Below are 20957 nucleotides of genomic sequence, written 5' to 3' on the forward strand. Positions count from 1 at the left end.
TTTTTTTAAAGACTCATGATGAAAATATATAAATAAAATCAACCTTTAATTTAAAGCAACTTTTTGATATAAATAATTTATAAGATATTTTGTTTTAAATATATTAACGTTTGTGATGGAAAATGGATCATACATCCTAATTCTCAAGATTGGTGATTCTGCATTAGATTATGGAATATGGACCTCATTTAATGAGAATTTGTGGCATCTTTATAAATTATTCAGTTTCCTTTTTATTCAGTGCAATTTAAATGGCTGGTGATATTCTTCTAACATATCATGGAAAGAAAACGCTCCAGTGTTTTAGGACCGAAGATAATTTACATCGAGATCACTTCATAAATTACTTATTTGATTAAAGAGGCATTAAACCAGTAGAATGTGAGTGCGTTAAACAAAAGGCAACTTTACCATGAGACGGGCAACTCTTAAATGCCACAGGGAGCGATCCCTAGAGCATACTTAGCCACTGAAAAAAATAAAAAGCCTTAAATAAATAGAGATTTGTTTTTTTTTACACTAGAATACACCTTAAAGTGATTGTAAACTTTTATAAATTAGTGCCCGGTTTTTAAAAATACTATTAAAAACAGGGGCACTTTCATTCATCAAAGTTTATATTGCACCATATTTTTACAAATACTTCCCTTTCTCTTGTGCAAAGCCAGATCAGCGATCCCCCAGCCCGCAGTTCCATACGTCACCAATGACGAAACTGGCTTCCTCCAATTATGGCTTCCCCCCAGAGCGTCCATCTCTTGAGCACACGGCGTGATTGGTGGAAGCCGGTTTCGTCATTGCTGTGTAAGTACAGAGGAGAAGCGGGCGGGGGATCGGCGATCCAGCTTTGCACGAGAGAAAGTTGAGTATTTCTAAAAATATGGTGCAATGTAAACTTTCAAGAATGAAAGTGACCCTGTTTTTAATAGTATTTTTAATTTATGAAAATTTACATTCACTTTAAACTATTGCTGCACAGGAATTACAAAAAATGAAAAGTTATTAAAATTGAGAAACATAAAGGTCTAGATTACAAGTTAAGTCCACATATGTGTTCAAGCGAGCGTGATATGTGTGCTTAACTTGGCAATACTAGCACACGTACATGTGTGCTAGTATTACAAGAAAGGCACAATGAGGACGCAAACTCACTTTAGCATTGCTGGAAACCAAGCGCTCTCAAGAGCGCGTTTCCATAGGCTCTAATCATTTTCATATTGGCAGCCGCACACAAACAGCTCACGCAGTGCAGGGGGCAACTCGTGCAGCGTTGGGCAGCAATAAATAAATATATACTGTATGTATATGAATACACATATAAACACATACATATATATATATATATATATATATATATATATATATATATATATAAAAGCATATACATATATATTTATGGAGAAACACAGTTCCCATTGACTCTTATGTAAAAGCACTTTAGGTGCCTTTTTTTTTTTTCTAACACCCCAAATCCCCTCATTTTAACCCCTTATAACTGCTTTGTGCAGTTATTTTTTTTTATAAAAGTCAAAATGCTCATATTTTTATTTTATGTTACTGTACTGTTCTCTATTTTTGGGGCAATTATGGCAACATTTTATTTTTAACCAGAGGTCTGACTGGTTAATTGCGCTTAGCCCAAAGTGAAAACGCGAGCTCGCAGTCACATTAACCACTTGTAATTAGAGATGGGCGAATGTTTCTAAAAATTCAAAATTTAAAACGAATTTTGATACATTCGTTCGTTCGAATCGAATTTCGAATTTTTATATAACATTCTAACATTCTATTTTCGAATTTTCATTTTAAAATTTTTCAATAAAATTCGAAAATATTTGTTCGAATAATAGAATGTTTAGCTATGTATTCATTCATTTTCGAAATGTAATATTCGAATTTGAATGTGACATTCAAATTCAAAATAGTATTTCTAGTCTACCACTGTGTTTAATAAATGTAATATTCAAATTCGAATGCTACATTCAAATGTCACATTCGAGTTTGAAATAGTATTTCTAGTCTAATACTGTGTTTTTTAAATGTAATATTCAAATTTGAATGTGACATTTGAATTAGAAATAGTATTTCTAGTTTACAACTGTGTTTAAAGGGACAGTCAACACCAGAATTTTTATTTATTTATTTATTTATAAAATATTTTACCAGGAAGGATACATTGAGATTTCTCTCGTTTTCAAGTATGTCCTGGGATCACAAAACATTGCATTGATACAATAGGGTACAATAAAATACAAAAACAATAATAATACACAATATATGCAAACATTTAACATAGAGCAGGTACGAAATATTTAATCAACCATGACAGGAGCATTCTGTTTTGAGATATGTATAGAGGGATCTCTTAAGGGATTTTAGGCTTGGGGAAGTTTTTAAAGTGTGAGGGAGGTCATTCCATAGTTGTGGTGCTCTGTAGGAAAAGGAGGATCGAGCTGCTTTCTTTTTGTATTGAGGCAAGCTAAATAATGTGCTGTTATTGGATCGGAGGTTATAGGAGGTGGGAATAGCAGGGGAGAGCATTCTGCTCAGGTAGGATGGGAGCTTCCCAGAAAGGCTCTTAAAGACAAGACAGGAAAGATGGAGGGTGCGTCTGGATTCCAGCGACAGCCAGTTTAGTTCTTTTAGCATGTCACAGTGGTGGGTCCTGTAGTTAGATTGTAGCACAAAGCGGCAGAACAAGTTATATAACGTATTTAGTTTATTAAGGTGAGTTTGCAGAGCAGGTGCATATACTATGTCCCCATAATCCAAGATAGGCATCAGCATTTGCTGTACAATCTTTTCCTTTACTGTAGGGCTGAGGCAAGATTTGTTTCTGTACAGGGCACCTAGTTTTGGATAAAGTTTAGAGGCAAGTTTTTCTATGTGGAGTCCAAAAGATAGATTGGGGTCTAACAACATACCTAAGTATTTAAAAGAGTGAACTGCGGTCAGCGTGCAATTGGATTTTGTTTTGATGCGAAGATGGGAATTTTGTAATTTTTGTATTTTAGGTCCCGTTCCAAAGATCATTGTGACCGTTTTGTCAGTGTTTAGGAAGAGTTTGTTTCTCGAGATCCACTTTTCTACCTCTGTGAACTGGTCTTGGAGCACTGCTTCAAGCTGCGGCAGATCAGATTTGTTTGTATAGATTACCGTGTCGTCTGCGTACATGTGTACAGTTGAGGATTTGCAGACATTAGGCAAATCATTTATAAATAATGTGAATAGTAGGGGGCCGAGAATGGAACCTTGGGGAACACCACACGTGACTGGGAGAGGGAGGGAGTCACTGTTAGAGACAGAGACATATTGTGATTGATCCGATACATATGATTTAAACCAGGTTAACGGGTGATCAGCAATACCAGAGTTTTTTAGTTTGAGAAGTAGTAGGTCATGGTCCACTGTGTCAAAAGCCTTTGCAAAATCAAGGAAAATAGCTCCAGTTAGGTCTCCTTGTTCCATGCCAGTTTGGATGTCGTTGCAAACTTTTAGGAGGGCAGTTGTAGTGGAGTGATTCGGTCTGAAACCTGATTGATCAGGGGTCAGATAGTTTGAAAGTTGATAATATTCGCATAATTGCATATGGACGCATTTTTCTAAGATTTTTGACAATACAGGGAGCAATGATATAGGACGATAGTTAGAAACCAAGGTTAACTCCCCACTTTTATGAATAGGCACTACTCTTGCAGTTTTCCAGAGTTTTGGTATGTATCCAGACACCAAGGATTCGTTAATTAGGGTTGCGACAGGCTTAGCAATTGCTGGCGCACTGAGCTTCAACAGCATTGCTGGGATTTGATCAGGTCCTGACTGGTTTTTCATTTTTAGATTATTGAGGTGTTTCTTAATGACATTGAAGGGTACAGGTCTAAAATTGAACTTTTGTTGTTTAAAAAGATAGATAATCCTTTAATTACCAATTCCCTAGTTTTGCATAACCAACACAGTTATAATTATACACATTTTACCCCTGTAATTACATTGTATCTAAGCCTCAGCAGACTGCCCCCTTATCTTAGTTCTTTTGACAGACTTGCAGTTTAGCCAATCAGAGCTGACTCCATGGTAAATTCATGAGCATGAGCTCAATGTTATCTATATGAAACACATGAACTAATTCCCTCTAGTGGTGAAAAACTATCAAAATGCATTTAGATTAAAGGCGGCCTTCAAGTTCTAAGAAATTAGCATATGAACCTCCTAGGTTTAGCTTTCAACTAAGAATACCAAGAGAACAAAGCAAAATTGGTGATAAAAGTAAATTGGAAAGTTGTTTAAAATTACATGCCCTATCTGAATCATGAAAGTTTTTTGGACTTGACTGTCCCTTTAATAAATGTGATATTCGATTTGAATGTGATATTCGATTTGAATGTGATATTCGATTCGAATGTGATATTCGATTCAAATGTGACATTCGAATTCAAAATAGTATTTCTAGTCTAATACTGTGTTTTATAAATGTAATATTCAAATTTGAATGTGATATTCGATTCAAATGTGATATTCGATTCGAATGTGACATTCAAATTTGAAATCGTATTTCTAGTCTACAATTGTGTTTTATAAATGTAATATTCGAATTCGAAAGTGACATTCGAATTCGAATGTGACATTCGAAAACTGTAAATAACATTTGAAAATCGCATTTTTAAGAATATTCGTTCTTATCAACATTCTATTATGTAAATTGAATTTCTACAATAACATTCGTTCTAACATTCGAATTCGAATATAAACACATTCTCTCATCCCTACTTGTAATGTCTGGTTATTTAATGTGCGCCCGTAAATGGTCAGACTTCTGGTTAATTGTGCTTAGCCCAAAGTGAAAATGCGAGCTAGCAGTCGCATTAACCATTTGTAATATATGGTTTCTTAATGTGCAACCATAAATGGTCTGACTTCTGGCTAATTGCGCTTTGCCCAAAGTGAAAATGCGAGCTTACAGTCGCATTAACCACTTGTAATGAGTGGTTATTTAACGTGCGCCAGTAAATGGGCTTACTTATGGTTAATTGCGCTTAGCCCAAAGTGAAAAATCAAGCTTGCAGTCGCATTATCCATTTGTAATGTCTGGTTATTTAACATGCACCCGTAAATGGTCTGACTTCAGGTTAATTGTGCTTAGCCCAAAGTGAAAACGCAAGCTTGCAGTCACATTAACCACTTGTAATCTGGTTATTTAACGTGCTCCTGTAAATGGGCAAATTCGCCCCTTTACGGCGCACATTAAGATAGCACCTCACTTGCAATCTAGCAAAATATTTTGCTATGGTATTCTGCTCCTTTCACTTAAACTTATATATTATGTGATCCTTCATTTCACCTGCAGAGAGTGACACCTCTGCGAGCCTATAGGCTCGCCGGAAACAGAAGTTATGAAGCAGCGGTTTAAAGACCACTGCTCCATAACTTGTCCGCCTGCTCTTAGGCTGCGGACAATAATGAACCCGATCGAATACGATCGGGTTGATTGACACCCCTGCTAGCGGCCGATTGGCCGCAAATCTGCAGGGGGCGGCATTGCACCAGCGGTTCACAAGAACTGCTGGTGCAATGATAAATGCTGACAGCATATGCTATCATCATTTATCGATGTGCGGCGGACATGATATGCTACTTCGTATCATGTCCGCTCGCACATTAATAAATATGCCCCCTTGACTTTTAAACAACTTTCCAGCTTATTTATCAGTTTTTCTGCCATAGACTGCTAAAGACATTTGCATGCTAAGCTTCAATCAGCCTATCTAGTTTTGTGCTTCAACAATGGATTTCAAAAGAACAAAGCAAATTTGACAATAAAAGTAAATTGGAGAGTTATATAAAATTGCAAGCTCTATCTGAACCATTAATGTTTACTGTCCCTTTAATGTTGTTTCTAACAGAGAATATCAGTTGCAATACATTATTGTTCTGTCTTGCAATAAAATGGTACACAGTAGTATTGTAATATATTAAAGCTAAATCATTAAAGCTTGGAAACTAAATCATTCAGAATTATGCTGGTATGGCAGAATGTAATAATCGTGTTGTGGCTTTCCATTCACATGCTAAATATTTATTTTATTTTAATGGTAAATAGGTTGTAATATTGTTATAAATTATAGGACTCAATTACTAACAGATGTTTCCATGGTAATGTGACTTGATTATGTAAAATAGGAAATGTGTTCTAAGTATTAATTTACACAGAAAGCCTACAGCTGTTTTATGAGTAGTGTGGGCGTTAATATACCATGCCTGTCCAACCTTTTGCTTCAGGGACAAATTGGAATTGTGTTTAATTTTGGTGTGCTCATGAGCACATTTTCAAAAACCTCCTTATTAATACCGACCCATATTGTATACTTAAACATTTTAATGGATGCTATAATGCACAAATATACATTATTTTGGAATCTAATGTTCTTTACTAGCTAGGTTATTGAGTTAATGATTTTCTGTTGCTGCTAGCCATTTAAATAGCTGTTGATAATAACACCACCAAGCAAAGGCAGTAGACTTCACTTTCATGTAGTGCTCACCACACTACAGACACCATGTACTAAACAATGTAAGATGCTTTAGAACCCTTGCGGGGCAGGTTCACACATGAAAGACGGCTTCCTGCAATATAAGAAGCAGCGGTCATTAGATTGCTGCTTTTTACACTCTCCACCACTTCTGAGTTGGTGAAGAGCAATCTCTTGTGCAATTGGTCGTGCAAGAGAAGGGTGCAACATTACACATTCACTTGAGTGTGTAATAGTACATATGGGTAGTGGACATACAGGGTCTGCTGGCTGTACGCTTCAGAGCTGTGCAGACAGGTTCACAACAAGTTGAGATCCTTGTCTGCACGGTAGCTGCATGTCAGCCTATGGGTGCAGAAGGCGGTTTTTGGACCCTTTTGTAGTCAATGGAAGCATTTTACATTGAGCTCATTAATGGCTTTTGGCTTGTCATATTCTGAATAAACTCAACTTTATAAGAGTAGATTAATAATAATCCTGTCATATTCTGTATAAATCAATTAGACCCATGAAATGTAATTTTTTCATTTCCATGTAATCCCCTTTAGGTCAACACACTTCTGCAAACAATGTTACAACAGAACTTTTTACTTACATGTGATACAGTGAACAGGTGGGGGCAAGGTCTGGTGAATATTGTTGTGAGACAAGATTTAGAATCCAACTTCAGCAATGGCAGCCATGACAACAAAGAATGTTTGCATGGAATCATTGTTTTGGTAAAGCAGCACTTAAAGACTCAACTCCGTATTTCTCTTAAACTACTTTGCACCATTTTCTAAACTGGTGTAGTAATCACCTGCTATGGTCTCTCCATCATGCAGAAGTCAAACTTGCTTCTGCACACAAAAACACAGAAGCCATATCCTTGCCATAACTTGTTTAGATGCCAATTTTCAGAGGTGGAGGTGCTTCTACTTATCTCAGCATCAGACTGGCCAGCTGTCAACATTCAAGGAACCCATCATGTTGCTAAAGGACTCATGTCCAAAACAGTTAATTGAATAGACTGAACTATTCCATATGACATCCCTCTAGGAGTATTATGTACCATCAATCCTTAGTCACCCACCACCATGGCATGAATGTTCTCCATGATTTCTTCAGTGGCAACTGTTAGGCATTTGAATAAAAGAGTTGTCTTTGTATTACTCTCTCAATTACTAATGGTTGGGTGAGACAGAACAACTGTTCCTGATGTATCAACTATATCCTTATGGATTTTTATCGTAGTTCATTTAAACATTTTTTTACATCAAGTATTCAGTTTGCTCTATTTTCTACAGATTCCTCAGCAGCTCACACAAAGGGCTAAATTACAAGTGGTGCACTAATTGTTGTTTTTTTGTATTTTTGCACGCATTGGAGATAACACTCGTATTACCAGTTGAAAGTAAATGCGATCGTGAGAGCGCAATTGAATGCTACGTTTGTCGGGTTAGCGTGACTGAAGACTTCGAATAGTGCGTTAAAAAAAGTTGCATTAAACACAACATAAATACATTTAAAATTACAGTTGCACTCATATAAACACTTTCTGGCAAAAATTAGTCACATAAATATAAAAAAAAACAATTTAAAGGGTCCAAAAGTACAGCTCTGGATAAAAAAAGAGACCACTGCACAATTTTGAGTTTCTCTGGTTTTACTATTTATAGGATGTGTTTGAGTTAAATGAACATTTTTGTTTTATTCTTTAAACTGCTGACAACATTTCTCGCAAATTCCAAATAAAAATATTGTCATTTAGAGCATTAATTTGCTGTTAATGGCAACTGGTCAAATTAACATTAAAGATGTCAGATTTACAGACCTTGAATAATGAAAACGAGTTATTCTTATTAATTAAAATTAAAAGCTGTGATTAATGTTTTACCTTAGCAAGAGTTTAGAAATCAGTATTTTATGGAATAACCCTAATTTTCAATCACAGCTTTTATTGGTCTTGCCTGCTCTTCACCAGGCTCTCACATTGCTGTTGGGTGATTTTATGCCACTCCTGGTGCAAAAACTCAAGCAGCTTGGCTTTGTTTGATGGCTTGTGACCATCCATCTTCCTCTTGATCACATTCCAGAGAATTTCTATGGGTTTCAGGTCTGCAGATTGGGTTGATCAAGACAGGGTCTTGATTTGTTGGCGCTCCTGACACCTTGATTGTCAGAGCAGAAGAAAGCAAGTTATCTTCCAGGATAACCTTGTATGTAGTGGCTTGATTCATGGGTCCTCCACAAAGATAAATCTGCTATACCCTGCAGCTCTGAATATGTTACATATAAGATGTAGCAGGCAAATGAATTCGTCCAAAACTAAATTTGTGTTTGTGCACATCTAATAAATAATAAGGAATTATGTTTTAGCTTCTATTTTACATATTGAAGGAACCTGTAAACATGAATATTTAAAATATTATATATAAAAGTAATAATTTATAATTATATACATGTATTGTTTAAAACCAAAAAAAAATATCAAGAAAAATTGCACACATATACATTCACACACATAATCGCACACAGACATTAACACACACACACAGTCACACACACAGACATGCACACACACATAAATAGACAAGCACACACTTGCACACATCTCACACTCACATGCAAGCACGCACACACTTACACAGACACATGCCCACACAGACATGTATACACACATACAGAGGCAAGCACACACTGATATGCACACATCTAACACTCACTTGCAAGCCCACACACTTACACAGACACATGCACACACAGTCATGTACACACACATACAGAGGCAAGCACACACTGATATGCACATAGACACATGTACGCACATATACACGCACACACACACATATCATTGCACAGACATTAACACACAGGCACACACATACACTTACACAGACACATGCCCACACAGACATGTACACACACATACTGAGGCAAGCACACACTGATATGCACACATCTAACACTTACTTGCAAGCACACACACTTACACAGACACATGCACACACAGACATGTACACACACATACAGAGGCAAGCACACACTGATATGCACATAGACGCATGTACGCACATATACACACACACACACATATAATTGCACAGACATTAGCACAAAGGCACACACATACACACACACACATACACACACACTTACACAGACAAATGCCCACACAGACATGTACACACACATACAGAGGCAAGCACACACTGATATGCACACATCTAACACTCACTTGCAAGCACACACACTTACACAGACACATGCACACACAGACATGTACACACACATACAGAGGCAAGCACACACTGATATGCACATAGACGCATGCACGCACATATACACGCACACACACACATATCATTGCACAGACATTAACACACAGGCACACACATACACACACACACACATACACTTACACAGACACATGCCCACACAGACATGTACACACACATACTGAGGCAAGCACACACTGATATGCACACATCTAACACTCACTTGCAAGCACACACACTTACACAGACACATGCACACACAGACATGTACACACACATACAGAGGCAAGCACACACTGATATGCACATAGACACATGTAAGCACAGATACACGCACACACACACATATAATTGCACAGACATTAACACACAGGCACACACACACAGACACACAGAAATGTACACACACATAGACAAGCACACACTGATATGCACACAGACGCATGTACGCACAAACACACACACACTTGCACACAAACGCATGCATACACATGCACACATACTCACACTCACATGCATGCACACATGCATGCACACACATACATACACACACAGAAATGCCCAGACACATGGACATGTACACACACATACAGGGACAAGCACACACTTATATGCGCACAGATGCATGTACGCACATATAAAAACCCGTACACACACATGCACACATACACTCACATGCACTCTCACAGACACATACACACCTATATGATTTCCTCTAATTTTCTGTGTCCTCCTTTACTGCCTGTTCAATGCTGCAGAAGGATTAACATTATTATAAAATCAAAGTCCTTCATTTTGTTCCTGATTTAGACACAGACAGTTTAAAAAAAACAGAGAGATAAAAAGTAGTTCTGAGTGGGAATATTTTTGCTCCCTGGATGTTAGCTTGGACAACCTTAATTTATATAAATGTTGTAGTTTTTTTTTAACAAAAAACGTTAATTTTAACATTTCAGACCAGTTATTTCATTTATTAACAAGAGTATTTTATTTTTTGCATTTCCCAGCTAACCACTAATGTATTTATACTCAGACATACTTGCCAACTGCTCCTATTGTACTGGGGAACTTCTGTCCATTTAAATAACTATCCCAGTAGTCTGTCCTACACTTTAAACATCATGTGAAGAGCGGAGAGGCAAGAATGTGTGTAATGTAAAGCAGACATGCATATGTGTACATCCGTGTGTGTTTGTGTTTGCTCTCATATGTATATGAGTGTGTAATGTATGAGGTGTGTACTAAAGCAGACATACATATGTGTACATGCGTGTGTGTGTTTGTGTTTGCTCTCATTTGTATATGAGTGTGTAATGTATGTGGTGTGTACTAAAGCAGACATACATATGTGTACATGCGTGTGTGTGTTTGTGTTTGCTCTCATATGTATATGAGTGTGTAATGTATGAGGTGTGTACTAAAGCAGACATACATATGTGTACATGCGTGTGTGTGTGTTTGCTCTCATTTGTATATGAGTGTGTAATGTATGAGGTGTGTACTAAAGCAGACATACATATGTGTACATGCGTGTGTGTGTGTTTGCTCTCATTTGTATATGAGTGTGTAATGTATGAGGTGTGTACTAAAGCAGACATACATATGTGTACATGCGTGTGTGTGTTTGTGTTTGCTCTCATTTGTATATGAGTGTGTAATGTATGAGGTGTGTACTAAAGCAGACATACATATGTGTACAAGCATGTGTGTGTGTTTGTGTTTGCTCTCATTTGTATATGAGTGTGTAATGTATGAGGTGTGTACTAAAGCAGACATACATATGTGTACATGCGTGTGTGTTTGTGTTTGCTCTCATTTGTATATGAGTGTGTAATGTATGTGGTGTGTACTAAAGCAGACATACATATGTGTACATGCGTGTGTGTGTTTGTGTTTGCTCTCATTTGTATATGAGTGTGTAATGTATGTGGTGTGTACTAAAGCAGACATACATGTGTACATGCGTGTGTGTGTGTTTGCTCTCATATGTATATGAGTCTGTAATGTATGTGGTGTGTACTAAAGCAGACATACATTTGTGTACATGAGTCTGTGTTTGTGTTTGCTCTCATATGTATATGAGTGTGTAATGTATGAGGTGTGTACTAATGCAGACATACATATGTGTACATGCGTGTGTGTGTTTGCTCTCATATGTATATGAGTGTGTAATGTATGAGGTGTGTACTAAAGCAGACATACATATGTGTACAAGCATGTGTGTGTGTTTGTGTTTGCTCTCATTTGTATATGAGTGTGTAATGTATGAGGTGTGTACTAAATCAGACATACATATGTGTACATGTGCGTGTGTGTGTTTGTGTTTGCTCTCATTTGTATATGAGTGTGTAATGTATGAGGTGTGTACTAAAGCAGACATACATTTGTGTACATGCGTGTGTGTTTGTTCTCATATGTATATGAGTGTGTAATGTATGAGGTGTGTACTACAGCAGACATACACATGTGTACATGTGTGTGTGTGTGTTTGTGTTTGCTCTCATTTGTATAAGAGTGTGTAATGTATGAGGTGTGTACTAAAGCAGACATACATATGTGTACAAGCATGTGTGTGTGTTTGCTCTCATTTGTATATGAGTGTGTAATGTATGAGGTGTGTACTAAAGCAGACATACATATGTGTACATGCGTGTGTGTGTGTTTGCTCTCATTTGTATATGAGTGTGTAATGTATGAGGTGTGTACTAAAGCAGACATACATATGTGTACAAGCATGTGTGTGTGTTTGTGTTTGCTCTCATTTGTATATGAGTGTGTAATGTATGTGCTGTGTACTAAAGCAGACATACATATGTGTACATGCGTGTGTGTGTGTGTTTGCTCTCATATGTATATGAGTGTGTAATTTATGTGGTGTGTACTAAAGCAGACATACATATGTGTACATCCGTGTGTGTTTGTGTTTGCTCTCATTTGTATATGAGTGTGTAATGTATGAGGTGTGTACTAATGCAGACATACATATGTGTACATGCGTGTGTGTGTGTTTGCTCTCATTTGTATATGAGTGTGTAATGTATGTGGTGTGTACTAAAGCAGACATACATTTGTGTACATGCGTGTGTGTGTGTTTGCTCTCATTTGTATATGAGTGTGTAATGTATGAGGTGCGTACTAAAGTAGACATACATATGTGTACATGCGTGTGTGTTTGCTCTCATTTGTATAGGAGTGTGTAATGTATGAGGTGTGTAATAAAGCAGACATACATATGTGTACAAGCATGTGTGTGTTTGTGTTTGCTCTCATTTGTATATGAGTGTGTAATTTATGTGGTGTGTACTAAAGCAGACATACATTTGTGTACATGCGTGTGTGTGTGTTTGCTCTCATTTGTATATGAGTGTGTAATGTATGAGGTGTGTACTAAAGCAGACATACATATGTGTACATGCGTGTGTGTGTTTGTGTTTGTTCTCATTTGTATATGAGTGTGTAATGTATGAGGTGTGTACTAAAGCAGACATACATATGTGTACATGAGTCTGTGTTTGTGTTTGCTCTCATTTGTACATGAGTGTGTAATGTATGAGGTGTGTGCTAAAGCAGACATACATTTGTGTACATGAGTCTGTGTTTGTGTTTGCTCTCATATGTATATGAGTGTGTAATGTATGAGGTGTGTACTAATGCAGACATACATATGTGTACATGCGTGTGTGTGTTTGCTCTCATATGTATATGAGTGTGTAATGTATGAGGTGTGTACTAAAGCAGACATACATATGTGTACAAGCATGTGTGTGTGTTTGTGTTTGCTCTCATTTGTATATGAGTGTGTAATGTATGAGGTGTGTACTAAATCAGACATACATATGTGTACATGTGCGTGTGTGTGTTTGTGTTTGCTCTCATTTGTATATGAGTGTGTAATGTATGAGGTGTGTACTAAAGCAGACATACATTTGTGTACATGCGTGTGTGTTTGTTCTCATATGTATATGAGTGTGTAATGTATGAGGTGTGTACTACAGCAGACATACACATGTGTACATGTGTGTGTGTGTGTTTGTGTTTGCTCTCATTTGTATAAGAGTGTGTAATGTATGAGGTGTGTACTAAAGCAGACATACATATGTGTACAAGCATGTGTGTGTGTTTGCTCTCATTTGTATATGAGTGTGTAATGTATGAGGTGTGTACTAAAGCAGACATACATATGTGTACATGCGTGTGTGTGTGTTTGCTCTCATTTGTATATGAGTGTGTAATGTATGAGGTGTGTACTAAAGCAGACATACATATGTGTACAAGCATGTGTGTGTGTTTGTGTTTGCTCTCATTTGTATATGAGTGTGTAATGTATGTGCTGTGTACTAAAGCAGACATACATATGTGTACATGCGTGTGTGTGTGTGTTTGCTCTCATATGTATATGAGTGTGTAATTTATGTGGTGTGTACTAAAGCAGACATACATATGTGTACATCCGTGTGTGTTTGTGTTTGCTCTCATTTGTATATGAGTGTGTAATGTATGAGGTGTGTACTAATGCAGACATACATATGTGTACATGCGTGTGTGTGTGTTTGCTCTCATTTGTATATGAGTGTGTAATGTATGTGGTGTGTACTAAAGCAGACATACATTTGTGTACATGCGTGTGTGTGTGTTTGCTCTCATTTGTATATGAGTGTGTAATGTATGAGGTGCGTACTAAAGTAGACATACATATGTGTACATGCGTGTGTGTTTGCTCTCATTTGTATAGGAGTGTGTAATGTATGAGGTGTGTAATAAAGCAGACATACATATGTGTACAAGCATGTGTGTGTTTGTGTTTGCTCTCATTTGTATATGAGTGTGTAATTTATGTGGTGTGTACTAAAGCAGACATACATTTGTGTACATGCGTGTGTGTGTGTTTGCTCTCATTTGTATATGAGTGTGTAATGTATGAGGTGTGTACTAAAGCAGACATACATATGTGTACATGCGTGTGTGTGTTTGTGTTTGTTCTCATTTGTATATGAGTGTGTAATGTATGAGGTGTGTACTAAAGCAGACATACATATGTGTACATGAGTCTGTGTTTGTGTTTGCTCTCATTTGTACATGAGTGTGTAATGTATGAGGTGTGTGCTAAAGCAGACATACATTTGTGTACATGCGTGTGTGTGTGTTTGCTCTCATTTGTATATGAGTGTGTAATGTATGAGGTGTGTGCTAAAGCAGACATACATTTGTGTACATGTGTGTGTTTGTGTTTGCTCTCATTTGTATATGAGTGTGTAATGTATGTGGTGTGTACTAAATCAGACATACATATGTGTACATCCGTGTGTGTTTGTGTTTGCTCTCATTTGTATATGAGTGTGTAATGTATGAGGTGTGTACTAAAGCAGACAAACATTTGTGTACATGCGTGTGTGCGTTTGCTCTCATATGTATATGAGTGTGTAATGTATGTGGTGTGTACTAAAGCAGACATACATTTATGTACATGCGTGTGTGTGTGTTTGCTCTCATTTGTATATGAGTGTGTAATGTATAAGGTGTGTACTAAAGCAGACATACATATGTGTACATGCGTGTGTGTGTGTTTGATCTCATTTGTATATGAGTGTATAATGTATGAGGTGTGTACTAAAAGCAGACATACATATGTGTACATGCGTGTGTGTGTGTTTGCTCTCATTTGTATATGAGTGTATAATATATGAGGTGTGTACTAAAAGCAGACATACATATGTGTACATGCGTGTGTGTGTGTTTGCTCTCATTTGTATATGAGTGTATAATGTATGAGGTGTGTACTAAAGCAGACATACATTTGTGTACATGCGTGTGTGTGTTTGCACTCATTTGTATATGAGTGTATAATGTATGAGGTGTGTACTAAAGTAGACATACATAGGTGTACATGTGTGTGTGTGTTTGTGTTTGCTCTCATTTGTATTTGAGTGTATAATATATGAGGTGTGTACTAAAAGCAGACATACATATGTGCACAAGCATGTGTGTGTGTTTGTGTTTGCTCTCATTTGTATATGAGTGTGTAATGTATGTGGTGTGTACTAAAGCAGACATACATATGTGTACATGTGTGTGTGTGTTTGTGTTTCCTCTCATTTGTATATGAGTGTGTAATGTATGAAGTGTGTACTAAAGCAGACATACATATGTGTACAAGCATATGTGTGTGTTTGTGTTTGCTCTCATTTGTATATGAGTGTGTAATGTATGTGGTGTGTACTAAAGCAGACATACATATGTGTACATGCGTGTGTTTGCTCTCATTTGTATATGAGTGTGTAATGTATGAGGTGTGTACTAAAGTAGACATACATATGTGTACATGCATGTGTGTGTGTGTGTGTGTTTGCTCTCATTTGTATAGGAGTGTGTAATGTATGAGGTGTGTACTAAAGCAGACATACATATGTGTACAAGCATGTGTGTGTTTGTGTTTGCTCTCATTTGTAAATGAGTGTGTAATGTATGAGGTGTGTACTAAAGCAGACATACATATGTGTACATGCGTGTGTGTGTTTGCCCTCATTTGTATATGAGTGTGTAATGTATGTGGTGTGTACTAAAGCAGGCATACATTTGTGTACATGCGTGTGTTTGTGTTTGCTCTCATTTGTATATGAGTGTGTAATGTATGAGGTGTGTACTAAAGCAGACAAACATTTGTGTACATGCGTGTGTGTGTGTTTGCTCTCTTATGTATATGAGTGTGTAATATATGTGGTGTGTACTAAATCAGACATACATATGTGCACATGAGTCTGTGTTTGTGTTTGCTCTCATATGTATATGAGTGTGTAATGTATGAGGTGTGTACTAATGCAGACATACATATGTGTACATGCGTGTGTGTTTGTGTTTGCTCTCATATGTCTATGAGTGTATAATGTATGAGGTGTGTACTAATGCAGACATACATATGTGTACATGCGTGTGTGTTTGTGTTTGCTCTCATATGTCTATGAGTGTGTAATGTATGAGGTGTTTACTAATGCAGACATACATATGTGTACATGCGTGTGTGTTTGTGTTTGCTCTCATATGTCTATGAGTGTGTAATGTATGAGGTGTGTACTAATGCAGACATACATATGTGTACATGCGTGTGTGTTTGTGTTTGCTCTCATATGTATATGAGTGTGTAATGTATGAGGTGTGTACTAAAGCAGACATACATATGTGTACATGTGTGTGTGTGTTTGTGTTTGTTCTCATTTGTATATGAGTGTGTAATGTATGAGGTGTGTACTAATGCAGACATACATATGTGCACATGTGCGTGTGTGTGTTTGTGTTTGTTCTCATTTGTATATGAGTGTGTAATGTATGAGGTGTGTACTAAAGCAGACATACATATGTGTACATGCGTGTGTGTTTGCTCTCATTTGTATATGAGTGTGTAATGTATGTGGTGTGTGCTAAAGCAGACATACATATGTGTACATGTGCGTGTGTGTGTGTGTGTTTGCTCTCATTTGTATATGAGTGTGTAATGTATGAGGTGTGTACTAATGCAGACATACATATGTGTACATGCGTGTGTGTTTGTGTTTGCTCTCATATGTCTATGAGTGTGTAATGTATGAGGTGTGTACTAATGCAGACATACATATGTGTACATGCGTGTGTGTTTGTGTTTGCTCTCATATGTATATGAGTGTGTAATGTATGAGGTGTGTACTAAAGCAGACATACATATGTGTACATGTGTGTGTGTGTGTTTGTGTTTGTTCTCATTTGTATATGAGTGTGTAATGTATGAGGTGTGTGCTAAAGCAGACATACATATGTGTACATGCACGTGTGTGTTTGTATTTGCTCTCATTTGTATATGAGTGTGTAATGTATGAGGTGTGTACTAATGCAGACATACATAAGTGTACATGCGTGTGTGTGTTTGCTCTCATTTGTATATGAGTGTGTAATGTATGAGGTGTGTAGTAAAGCATACATTTGTGTACATGCACGTGTGTGTTTGTATTTGCTCTCATTTGTATATGAGTGTGTAATGTATGAGGTGTGTACTAATGCAGACATACATATGTGTACATGCGTGTGTATGTTTGCTCTCATTTGTATATGAGTGTATAATGTATGAGGTGTGTACTAATGCAGACATACATATGTGTACATGCGTGTGTGTGTTTGTGTTTGCTCTCATTTGTATATGAGTGTGTAATGTATGAGGTGTGTAGTAAAGCAAACATACATTTGTGTACATGCGTGTGTGTGTTTGTGTTTGCTCTCATTTGTATATGAGTGTGTAATGTATGTGGTGTGTACTAAAGCAGACATACATATGTGTACATGCGTGTGTGTGTTTGTGTTTGCTCTCATTTGTATATGAGTGTGTAATGTATGAGGTGTGTACTAAAGCAGACATACATTTGTGTACATGCGTGTGTGTGCTTGTGTTTGCTCTCATTTGTATATGAGTGTGTAATGTATGAGGTGTGTACTAAAGCAGACATACATAAGTGTACATGCGTGTGTGTTTGCTCTCATTTGTATATGAGTGTGTAATGTATGAGGTGTGTACTAAAGCAGACATACATTTGTGTACATGCGTGTGTGTGTTTGTGTTTGCTTTCATTTGTATATGAGTGTGTAATGTATGAGGTGTGTACTAAAGCAGACATACATATGTGTACAAGCATGTGTGTGTGTTTGTGTTTGCTCTCATATGTATATGAGTGTGTAATATATGAGGTGTGTACTAAAGCAGACATACATATGTTTACATGCGTGTGTGTTTGCTCTCATTTGTATATGAGTGTGTAATGTATGAGGTGTGTACTAAAGCAGACATACATATGTGTACATGCGTGTGTGTTTGCTCTCATTTGTATATGAGTGTGTAATGTATGAGGTGTGTACTAAAGCAGACATACATGTGTACATGCGTGTGTGTGTGTTTGCTCTCATTTGTATATGAGTGTGTAATGTATGAGGTGTGTACTAAAGCAGACATACATTTGTGTACATGCGTGTGTGTGTGTTTGCTCTCATTTGTATATGAGTGTGTAATGTATGAGGTGTGTACTAAAGCAGACATACATATGTGTACATCCGTGTGTGTTTGTGTTTGCTCTCATTTGTATATGAGTGTGTAATGTATGAGGTGTGTACTACAGCAGACATACATATGTGTACATGCGTGTGTGTGTGTTTGCTCTCATTTGTATATGAGTGTGTAATGTATGAGGTGTGTACTAAAGCAGACATACATATGTGTACATGCGTGTGTGTGTGTTTGCTCTCATTTGTATATGAGTGTGTAATGTATGAGGTGTGTACTAAAGCAGACATACATATGTGTACATGCGTGTGTGTTTGCTCTCATTTGTATATGAGTGTGTAATGTATGAGGTGTGTACTAAAGCAGACATACATATGTGTACATGCGTGTGTGTTTGCTCTGATTTGTATATGAGTGTGTAATGTATGAGGTGTGTACTAAAGCAGACATACATATGTGTACATGCGTGTGTGTGTTTGCTCTCATTTGTATATGAGTGTATAATGTATGAGGTGTGTACTAAAGCAGACATACATATGTGTACATGCGTGTGTGTTTGCTCTCATTTGTATATGAGTGTGTAATGTATGAGGTGTGTACTAAAGCAGACATACATGTGTACATGCATGTGTGTGTGTTTGCTCTCATTTGTATATGAGTGTGTAATGTATGAGGTGTGTACTAAAGCAGACATACATATGTGTACATGCGTGTGTGTTTGCTCTCATTTGTATATGAGTGTGTAATGTATGAGGTGTGTACTAAAGCAGACATACATATGTGTACATGCGTGTGTGTTTAGTGTGTAATGTATGAGGTGTGTACTAAAGCAGACATACATATGTGTACATGCGTGTGTGTTTGCTCTCATTTTTATATTAGTGTGTAATGTTTGAGGTGTGTACTAAAGCAGACATACATATGTGTACATGAGTCTGTGTTTGTGTTTGCTCTCATTTTTATTTGAGTGCTAGCTATCATGCATAATGCCAACTGGAACACACGGTCATTGGCTAAGAGGTGGAAACGTCACCTAATGGAAAAATAGCGTTCTGCCATGGACTGCATGAGGCCCTCAATGCGGCGAACGCTTCAAACAAATAAAGGAACTTTCAGCATGAAGTATTTTATACTTCATGACTGAAAGTCCCCTTTATTTGTTCAACTGGTAAATCCTAGTGTTTCACAAATACTAGGATTTACTATCAGTTTAAGTACTACTTTTTAGTTTATTTAAAACTAGCTCTAATTCATTTTCCCATGTCCTTGATAAGTATGGGGTCGCATACTTTCAAAATGTAAAATCTTCAAATGTATCAGTGTTAAATCTCATTTACCAGTCTATTCCTTCTGCCTTTTCAAATTCCTGTGCAGCGCTATTGTATTCTGCTCTGACCTAATCACCTTACACACTTTAGTAACCTCTGTAAATGATCGCTACCCAATCCTTCCTCTAGGTCATTTATACAAACAGTAAAATAGACTGATCTTCTAGGAACTCCCCTTATTACAAAAATCCCCATAGACTGTAATAGAGAATTTTGTAGAAAACTCGTCAGATGCAGGGATAGATTACAAGTGGAGCGCTAAATTATTGCCCTACCGCAAATGGGAGTGCAATAATTAACCAGCCATTACAAGTAGCTGGATATTGCTACCGTGCCCTTGTGATAGCAATTAGCGCTCTGATTGATAGCAATTAGTGCTCCAAAAATTAACCAGAGATTTGATCTTTGGTTAATTTTCTAACAGTGCCCTAAATGCCCTCAAAATAAAGGCCATTGTAGTTTTTATATTAAAAAGTAGCATTTTTAATAGGAGGTTAAGTGAGTTTCCTTTTAAACCCCCCTGGGTCTCTGTGAATAAGGGTCGGATTAGCACAGCTCTCCAGTGCACTATACTAAGTAATTTTACCTCTAAGATAATTCAGGTGCTGATTGGTGGCTGCACATATATGTGTCTTGTTCTTGACTCATCTGATGTGTTCAGCTAGCTCATAGTAATGCATTGCTGCTCCTTAACCAAAGGATACCAAGAAAATGAAGCAAATTTGTTAATATTAGTAAATTGGAAAGTTGTTAACAATTGTACAGTCTATTTGATTCATGAAAAACAACAACTTGCTTTTCATGCCCCTTTCATTAAAGTTTCCTTTTTCTT

At 37.1% G+C, this 20957-nt stretch overlaps 1 protein-coding gene across 5 annotated transcripts in view; it reads right to left on the reverse strand.

Moving 5' to 3' along the window:
* The window catches only part of ABCC8 (ATP binding cassette subfamily C member 8), a 594664-nt gene that overhangs the window by 551162 nt on the left and 22545 nt on the right, over nucleotides 1-20957 (reverse strand). The gene's annotated exons all lie outside the window — the stretch shown is intronic.

Source organism: Bombina bombina, chromosome 7 (assembly GCF_027579735.1).
Source record: "Bombina bombina isolate aBomBom1 chromosome 7, aBomBom1.pri, whole genome shotgun sequence".
NCBI lineage: Eukaryota > Metazoa > Chordata > Amphibia > Anura > Bombinatoridae > Bombina > Bombina bombina.